This window comes from Camelus dromedarius, chromosome 5 (genome assembly GCF_036321535.1).
Source record: "Camelus dromedarius isolate mCamDro1 chromosome 5, mCamDro1.pat, whole genome shotgun sequence".
Taxonomy (NCBI): domain Eukaryota; kingdom Metazoa; phylum Chordata; class Mammalia; order Artiodactyla; family Camelidae; genus Camelus; species Camelus dromedarius.
In genome coordinates this window covers 31,988,867-31,997,562 of record NC_087440.1, presented here as the reverse complement: position 1 = coordinate 31,997,562, position 8,696 = coordinate 31,988,867, and the positions used below count along the sequence as shown (strand labels likewise).

Sequence of the window (8,696 nt, the reverse complement as noted above, 5' to 3'; positions counted from 1 at the left end):
TAAACAGCGTGCGTCGTTTATGTTGTTACACACGTGTATAAAGACAACACGCAAATTACACAAGGAATTTCAGGCAATGTGCTGTACGGAGCCAGGGTGACCCTCCTGCTAACAAGTACATAGACACAATAAATAATGTATAATGATATTATACATCTGTAGTTGAGGAAGGAAATAGAGGAAATTAATAAAAGGAAATTTTATTATAAAATAGTAAGAATATAATAAATAATAGGAAATTCTCAAGTCCCAGAAAGAAATAGAGAAACCAAAGCCAGCAGGTAAGGAAGATCAAACTAAGGCCATCAGTGGACCTGAAGGTAAGGCTCTTAGGGCCCAGGGTCTGGGGCTTTAACATAGCGATGGAGATGAGGCCTTAGGTCCATGAAAAGCAGGGACTTTGTTTTGACCTGATTCCCTCTAAAACAGGCTGGGGGGGAGGGTATGGCTCAGTGATAGAGCACATGCTTATCATGCACGAGGTCCTGGGTTCAATCCCTAGTACTTCCATTGAATAAATAAACCAATAAAGAAAGAAACAAATAAACCAAAAAAGAAATAAACAAATAAATATCTAATGAACCCCCAAATTTTAAAGTAAAATAAATAAACAAACAGAAGCTAAAGCAAGGATGGAAGAACCAAAATCTTTCTTGATGTTTTAGTCAAGGGTCACCAGAGAAACAGAACCAAAAGGTTGTGATTTACATAGAAGGTGATTTATTTTAAGGAATTGGCATATGCCATTATAGGCTGACAAGTCCACAGTCTGCAGGGTGGCCCAGCAGACTGGAAGCCCAGGGAAAGGTTGATGCTGCATTTTGCTCCAAAGGCGGTCTGCTTCAGAATCCTCTCCTGTTCCAGAAGGTCCCCCTTTATTCACTTCAGACCTTCAACTGATTGGATGAGGCTTATCCACATTAAGGAGGACAGTCTGCTTTCTTCAACGTCCACTGATTTATTTTTGTTTGTTTGTCTTTGGAGTTTTTTTGGGGGGGGGAGGATTCAGTTTATTTGTTTGTTTGTTTGTTTGTTTTAATGGAGATATTGGGGATTGAACCCAGGACCTTGTGCATGCTAAGCACACACTCTACCACTGAGCTATACCCTCCCCCACAAAGTCCACTGATTTAAATGTTAATCTCGTCCACAAAACATCCTCACAAATATATACATATATCTCCTCAGAGAATAATATTTTATCATGTATCTGGGCACCACAGCCCAGCCAGGTTGACACATAAAACTAGCCATTACACTTGGGAAGTGCACACAGAGCACAGCAAGGCTAAGGAAAGGAGAAGGGAAGCAAGGAAATGTGAGGACATGTGAGATGGTACATTGTCCTTCTGGCTGACACTTTATGCTAAGCCTCAGCGATCACAGCAGGTTACTCAGCAGGCATGTCTGGTTGGCATATGGTTCTTCTCCAAACAGGCTGCAAAGAGAAATGACAGTCACAGGAGGGAGGAGGATGGGGAATTTATCTGCCAATCTCCCTCATCCCCTGGTTTCCATTAGTGAAGATTCAGTCCACAGGAAGTTACCTTCCCCACACCTCCAGGTGTTGTCAGGTGGCCCTTTCTGTTGGGGAGAATCAGTGAGTGGGACGTTTCCTCCAATTCTGGAAGTGGTGGGAGGAGCCAGACATTCTGGGTTGGTGGATGTTCAGCCTGGCTGCCTGGTGGCGGTCAAGGTGAAGGACCTACTGCTCCCAGGGAATGTCCTGGTCAGCAGCTGGTAGTGTCAGCAGAGTCCAGCAGGCTGTCAGTGCCAAGGAAATCTGAGGATGACTATAGATTTGAATCAAATATAACCCACCCCTTGCACCATTCAGATCCACTCCTTCTCTCCCATTGTATTGGCTCCCGTACTACGCTGTAGTGACTCCATTTCTTGTGAGTACAAGATGCTCTCACTCCTTCCCCAGGAGGGGCGTATGGGGTCCAATCACTCACAGAGTCCCTTAAGATGGTAGCCAGTGGCAATCGCCTGGAGGAATTCATATGCAAGGATCAGAAACAAGAGTTCTTGCTGTTGTAGCTGGTCCCAGGTCGTATCTGATGTTCCTCATCTCTCGCCTCCACTCCCCATTCTAAACGTCCCTTATCTCCTCACCACATTTACCCTGGTCCAGGTTGATTTCAAGGTGGTGAAACCCAGACCTTCAGGACACTTATTTTTCCTGCCCTTGGTGAGTTGTAGTTGCTGTCATTCCCACGGTTAATACAGGACATAGAAGTACAAAGAGACACCCCAATAAATGCCCTGAGTTCTGGAAATTCTCTTTGCTGCCCCCTTATGTAGAAGTAACTCTTAGTCCCTCAGCCAATCGGGACTAATTACCCACCCAGCACAATAAGCCCCTCTTTGCTTCCTGGTCCACTGTGGCCAGGTAGAAAAGTGGCCCCATGATGTTTGCCACTCCTGATTTGGGGAACCCAGTTCTCACCAAAGGTCACACACTTGTCAGGTGACCCTTTCCCTACAGCTACCTCGTCTGGGTTCCAGTAAGTGTTCCCTGCCCTTGCCCCATCATGATGGGCAGAACAATGGCTCCCAAGGGTGTCCATGCTCTAGTTCCCAGAACCCATGAGTGAATTTGTTTATATGGCAAGGGGAGGATTAAGGTTGTAGATGGGATCAAGGTTGCTAATCATTTGACTTCAAAATAAGGATTATTCAGTGGCCTTTCCTTCTGCCCGGAATGCTCCCCTCGCCAGAGCTGGCTCGCTCTCATCATTTTCACCTCAGCCCCCACATTCCCTGCTCAGAGACCATCCTGGGACCATCCTATGTAATGTGTTCCCCAACCCCAGACACTTCTATGACATTTCCCTGTTGAGAAATACGCCTGAGAGTTTCCAGAATTAAAGGGATACACCAAATATCAAGCGACATAATGAAAGATAAATCCTCGCCTCTGCTGGAGATATCGGAGTGCGATCACAGAACATCAGAGAGAAAGAACGACTTGAAAGAACTTCAAAAGTCCTACCTCAGCAAAAAACAAAAAGGAACCAGAAGGGAAGACTAGAATGCAAGAGGCAGTAGTGGGTCAAAAGAGCGATAAAACACGTTAAAAAATCTAACCCTTGATTGATGGTAAATCGTAAGTATTGAGAGGTTAAAAGCATACAAGAATTAAAATACTACACCACTGTAAGTTAGGAGGAAAGACTGCAGAGGGAAATTAAGGCATTCTGTGTCTTTAGTAAAGGAGAAGGATCACCGTTTTAATTAACTTTTGACTTTTATAGAAAAATATAGTTAGGTATGCGTGTTTTAAAAAGTTTCACCTACCAATTTCTTTCATCAATGCTTTACAGTTTTCAGAGTATAGGTAACCTCCTTGGTTAAGTTTATTTCTAGGTATTTTGTTATTTTTGATGCAATGGAAATGTTTATGCCAGTTACAAAATTCTGATCTTTGAAGTAGAAAAAAATGTGAATGAAAGGCTGCAAATAGCAAAATATCCTTCTTTTTCGTGGGTGAGTTGTATTCCATTACATATATATGCTGCATCTTCTTTATCCATTCATCTATTGATGTGCACTTAGGATGCTTCCATATCTTGGCAATTATAAATAACGTTGTTGTTAAAAGTAGGGTGCATGTATCTTTTTGAATTAATTCTTAATATATGGTTGGCTTTATTCCTTTGATAACTATGTAAGTTTACAAACCTAAAGCTCTAAATGTTCTTAGTAACAGTGAACAGTACATATATGGAAATTTTTAAAAAATATGTGCAGTATATTATGTGTATGTATTTACATGCAATGTACTGTATACGCGCGGTCAAATTGTAACAGTTCTACCTAATAAAACTGGAAAATGAAAAAAAAATTTCACCTAGCCACAAAAATGGATGTAGAAATAGAATCTACTACTTCTGATCAATGAAAGAACCACGAAAATTTCATTAATCCAACAAAAGGGAAGAATGGAGAAAAGAAAAGAAATGGGGAAGAAAACCTTGGTGAAGAAAGAAAGTCCAAACACATGGGTATTGCAAAAAAATGCCAACAAACTAAACTCACCTATTTAAAAATGGGATGTCTCAGACCAGCTTTTTTTTTTTTTTTTAAATCCATCTAAATGCTGTTTGAAGAGGCAAGCCTTAAACGAAGTGCCTCGGAAAGGTTGAAAACAAAGCTCATCAGTTCTTTGGGCTTCAGCTGTGACTTCCATAGGAATGACTTGCATGGAAGCCGCACCAGCACCAGGACCTGCAGTGACGTGTTAACAGGAATAAGCCCACGGTTAGTGAGAAGCAGGGCAGGAAACGTCAATGACCTGTGAAGTGGGTGATTTGGTTCAGATCGTGCTTTCTTTGTTTTTTTTAATTGAACCCAGAACCTCATACATGCCAAGCATGCGCTCTACCACTGAGCTTTCTTTTCTGACCAGAGTGTAGCAACATGAAACGAGTTGCTGAGGATGGACAATTGATGATGGTCTGTAAGGAAAGTGACAAGCACTGGTAAACATCCATGCCCAGCAGCGTGGGAGACAATTTAGCACGGTGGTGAGGACGTGAGCTTCATCTTGTCTGAGTATGAACTTCCTCTTAAGTTTCAGGAATAACTTAGCAAGTTGTTTATCCTCTCCAGGCCTGTTTCTTCACTCATGGAATAAAGACATTGATGCCACCTCTCTGAGTTTGGGGGAAGCCTAAATTAGATGGCAGTGCCTGGACATGGTAAGCCTTTGGTAAACAGCTGCAGTTACTGTTCACTAAGATAGAGACCTGCTACTGCACAGTATTGCCACCCCAGGGGGCACTACCTCAAGGGTCACCTCAGCCCAGGTCCTAGTTCTCAGCCTTATGGTCCAGAAACTCATTTTATTTTCACCTCCAGCGAAACTAATTTGTCCAAATCAAAATAACAAGAAACTACCTGCAAACCTAAACATAATTTATTTAAGCCTAAGTGCCAAGTAGACCATTTCTCCCCAGACTCCAGAAGACATTTCACTTTCTCTCTCCTCTTCCTTCTCCCAGGGAATCAGGTCCATGATGTGGCAGGACCACTGAATTCACAGATTTCTTTAAGGTTCTCCGTAGAGGGGAGTGTGTATCTGCTGTATCTTTGTTTTTGGTGTCTTCCCTTCTGCTCCATGGAAGCTGCCCTCTGTTAGGAAGTGACAGGAAGATGGATGTCTTAAATCTCAACCTGAGCACAACTCCACTCCTGCCTTGTCCCCATTTCTTGCCCTGATCCCCGCAGACAGAGCTCCTTATTTGTGTGCTGGGGGTTGACAGGGAGCAGCTAGAAGAACCTGCTTGAGCCTAATCCCTGCTAGGATTCAGTCTTGTCTGGGCATGCCAGGCCACTTAGGACCTTCTTTTTATAACAGGTTCTATGGCAAGGGCATGAAAGAGTGCTGGGAACTACAGAAGGAAATTAGGAACACAGAAAAAGTTCTGTCTGGAAGATTTATCCTCTAGCCCAGACTCGCTGCAAGGACAGTGCCGGCGTTGTTATCACTGTGACCACAGGGAGACAGACTTCACTCAGTACCGGTACCCAGTGGCCAAGTGCTGCATCGGAAACCTTGGAGGGATTCTCCCGCACAGAACACAACTCCGTGGGTCATGAGTCTATGAGACACAACTTACACTGATCATAATGCACGTGCAGAATGACGTCAACAGGTGTGGTGGCCAGCCTCCAAGATGGGCCCTGCCTCTTGGTATCACACCGCGTCCCCTTCCATATGTGCCATGGTTGATCTGTGTCACCATAGCATATGGCAGGAGCCATGGCATGCCACTTCCAAGCCTCAGCCATAAAGGACCAAGATCGTGGCTTCTCCCTTGCTCCCTGAGATCACTCGCTCAAGGGAAAGCCAGTTGCCTGTCCTGAATAGCCCTGTGGAGAAGGCTACTTGGTGAGAAACTGAGGCTCAGCCACAGTAAGCCAGCTGTCAGGAAGTGGATCCGCCAGCCCCAGCTGAGCCTTCAGATGACTGCTGTCCTGGCCAACTTCTCCACTACAACCTCATGGGAGATCCTGAGCCATCCAGCTAAGCCAGTCCTAGATTCCTGATCCTCAGAAACTGGATGAAATAATAAATGTTTGCTTTCTTAAGCCACTGGAGCAATAGATAATAAAATAACCTTCTCCTGGAACAATTTTAAATAAATGGTGCTCAATGTAGTAAATGCTACTGTGTAAATACAGACAAAACGCTGAATGTATATAATGAAAAGTAAATGTTTAATAATACTAAGATATCACAGTGGGGGGGGGGAGTGTATTATCCAAGAGATATATTGGGAGAATGTAAGAGATTTCTTTGGAGAACGCTGATATTTTCTCACGCCTCCATCTCCAGGGAGAGGACAGAAAACTACTTTCCAACATAGACCTCATATTGAGAGGGGGCTTCCAGGGCACACAGGAGAGCCCGGTGCACATTCTCTACAGGTGGAGGGGATCCTAAACTCCTGCCTAACTCAGGCCTGAGAAAGGTGGCGCTTCCTGTGACCACAGGACAGAGGGCCTGTATTTCCAGGGTTTGTTGGAGGGTTGAGGGTTTTCCATGGAACAAGTGTTTGCCGCTCAGCAGAAGGGAAGCCAGGCTGGAGCCGCCTCCCAAGAAGACCACGTTGGGAGAGAAGAGGCTCTGACTATTGGTGTATTGTAGACAAGTGGATCCAGCCAGGGGTGGGGAACAGAGGAACAGAAGCCAGAAGAGGAGGAGGGGAAGAAGGGAAGGGAAGGAGAGGAAAAGTCTTCTTACCTATGAATAAAATATGAAGTGTTGATTATTATCTTGCTTGGACATTAAAGTTTTTATATTATGAGGGTGTTTGCGCCTATAAGAAGATCCATTATCAAGACTTAATGATTGTTAATATTTCTATATTTGCTTCATCTTTTTTCCTAAGGTGTTTTGGGGTAGACTGCAGACATCTGGGATTTCATATTTCTGGATACTTAAAAAGACTGCTTCTTCAGAGAACAGGAGCATTTTCTTGTATGCCACAGCAATGCTGTCACACCTACTGGGATTAATGGTGATTCTTTGGAGTCCCCTGATTCCTGACACTCATAGAGTTTTCCTAACTGTCTCCTAGATGTCATACACACACACATACACACACATATATATAGACACATACATACATATATATACTTACATATATATATATATATATTTGGTTTGTTCATTCCCAGAAAGATAAACTGGAAACTTGAGGCTGCTATTTGCAACTCACAGTGACACAAGATTGTTCCTAAAGAAAGAGCAGAATTCCATTCAGGAGAGGAGGAATTTTATCTTTGCTAAACAAATCTGAAAGGAGTGACAGAAAACAAGGAGAAAAATGTGTATTTTCATAATTTCAAAAAAAAAAAGAGAGAGAAGTTTGCATTTTGTGAAGGTACAGACATGGCTAGAAAGATGCTCTAATAAGTTTACTCACATCTTTGTAACCCAGATGTTCTGACACTGCACAGGAACCGCATACATTGCTGGTATTTGTGCAAATAAGCACAAGCGCTATGCAGGGTGATGTGGCAGCGTCTATCAGAATTTAAAAAGCATACACTCTTTGATCCAGCAATCTCTTCTCTAGAATTTATTCAGTACATATCTTTGCCATGTGAAATGACTAAGTAAAAGGCTATACCTTGCAGCATTGTTTGCAGAAGATTGGAAACAATCTTCAAAGCCCATGAGTGAAGGATTAGTTATATATAGATAGAGGTATATAAATAAATTAAATTATATATATAATTTTATATATGCCTATATATTTATATACATGTACATTAATATATTAAATTTATATATACCATGTATATATATTTACATGGTATATATTATTATATATTATATATGGTATGTATAACTATATATATTATATATATGGCATAGTGTTCCAGAACAGAAATACTGTAGAATGCTCTAGATCAGCAGAAAGAATGAGGCTATATGTACAGACAGACTGTTAAGTGCAGATGGAGAGGCTCGGTGCATGTGCTGGTATCGTACCACCACTCGCCCTCCTTACCCATCCCCCCCAGCTCTGGCCCCACTCTCTACTGGAGAGTGACCTCTGTAAACTACATCAGCAGATTCTCTTGCCCTCTGGCTCAGGTTGGGTTCAGCCCTTGGGGCGCTGCAGCAAGAGAACAAGGGCAGGAGGAGAGCGAGGAACAGGTATTTTGCCCCCCGCTTCCCGGCTGGGATGCTCCGGCTGGCTGTGCTGCTCGCACTGCGTCACTCTGCACCGTCTTGCTGGCCCTGGTTACTGCACTCTCGCTTGTGCTCTTCTCTGTCCTGCCCACACTTTTGTAAGCAGTCCATTCATTAAATTCAACTCAAATAACTCATGTTATGGGTGTCACCTGCTTCTGTCAGGACTCTGGCTGATACAGTATTTAGCACTTATGTAAAAAAAAATTGTGTTGTAGGGGCCAGGGGGACATGCACTTAAAACATCTCTGGAAAGCTACTCAGAAACTGCTAACAGTGGTGTCTCAAGGAAGGAAACTGGGTGGCTGAGGGGTAGGGAGCAGGAGAAAGGGATATTAAATTTTACTACATACTTTTTTGTTCCTTTTGAATTTTGTACTATATGCATGTATTACTTAAAAAATAATTTTTGTTGGGGGGAATGTATAGCTCAGTTGTACAGTGCTTGCTTAGCATCCATGAGGTCCTCAGTACCTCAATC

At 43.0% G+C, this 8,696-nt stretch overlaps 1 non-coding gene across 1 annotated transcript; it reads left to right on the top strand.

The window, feature by feature from the left end:
- The first annotated feature begins 437 nt into the window (after positions 1 to 437).
- On the top strand, positions 438 to 510 carry TRNAD-AUC (transfer RNA aspartic acid (anticodon AUC)). The gene has a single exon. It is a non-coding gene; the product is annotated as a tRNA-Asp (tRNA).
- The last annotated feature ends 8,186 nt before the right edge of the window (positions 511 to 8,696 follow it).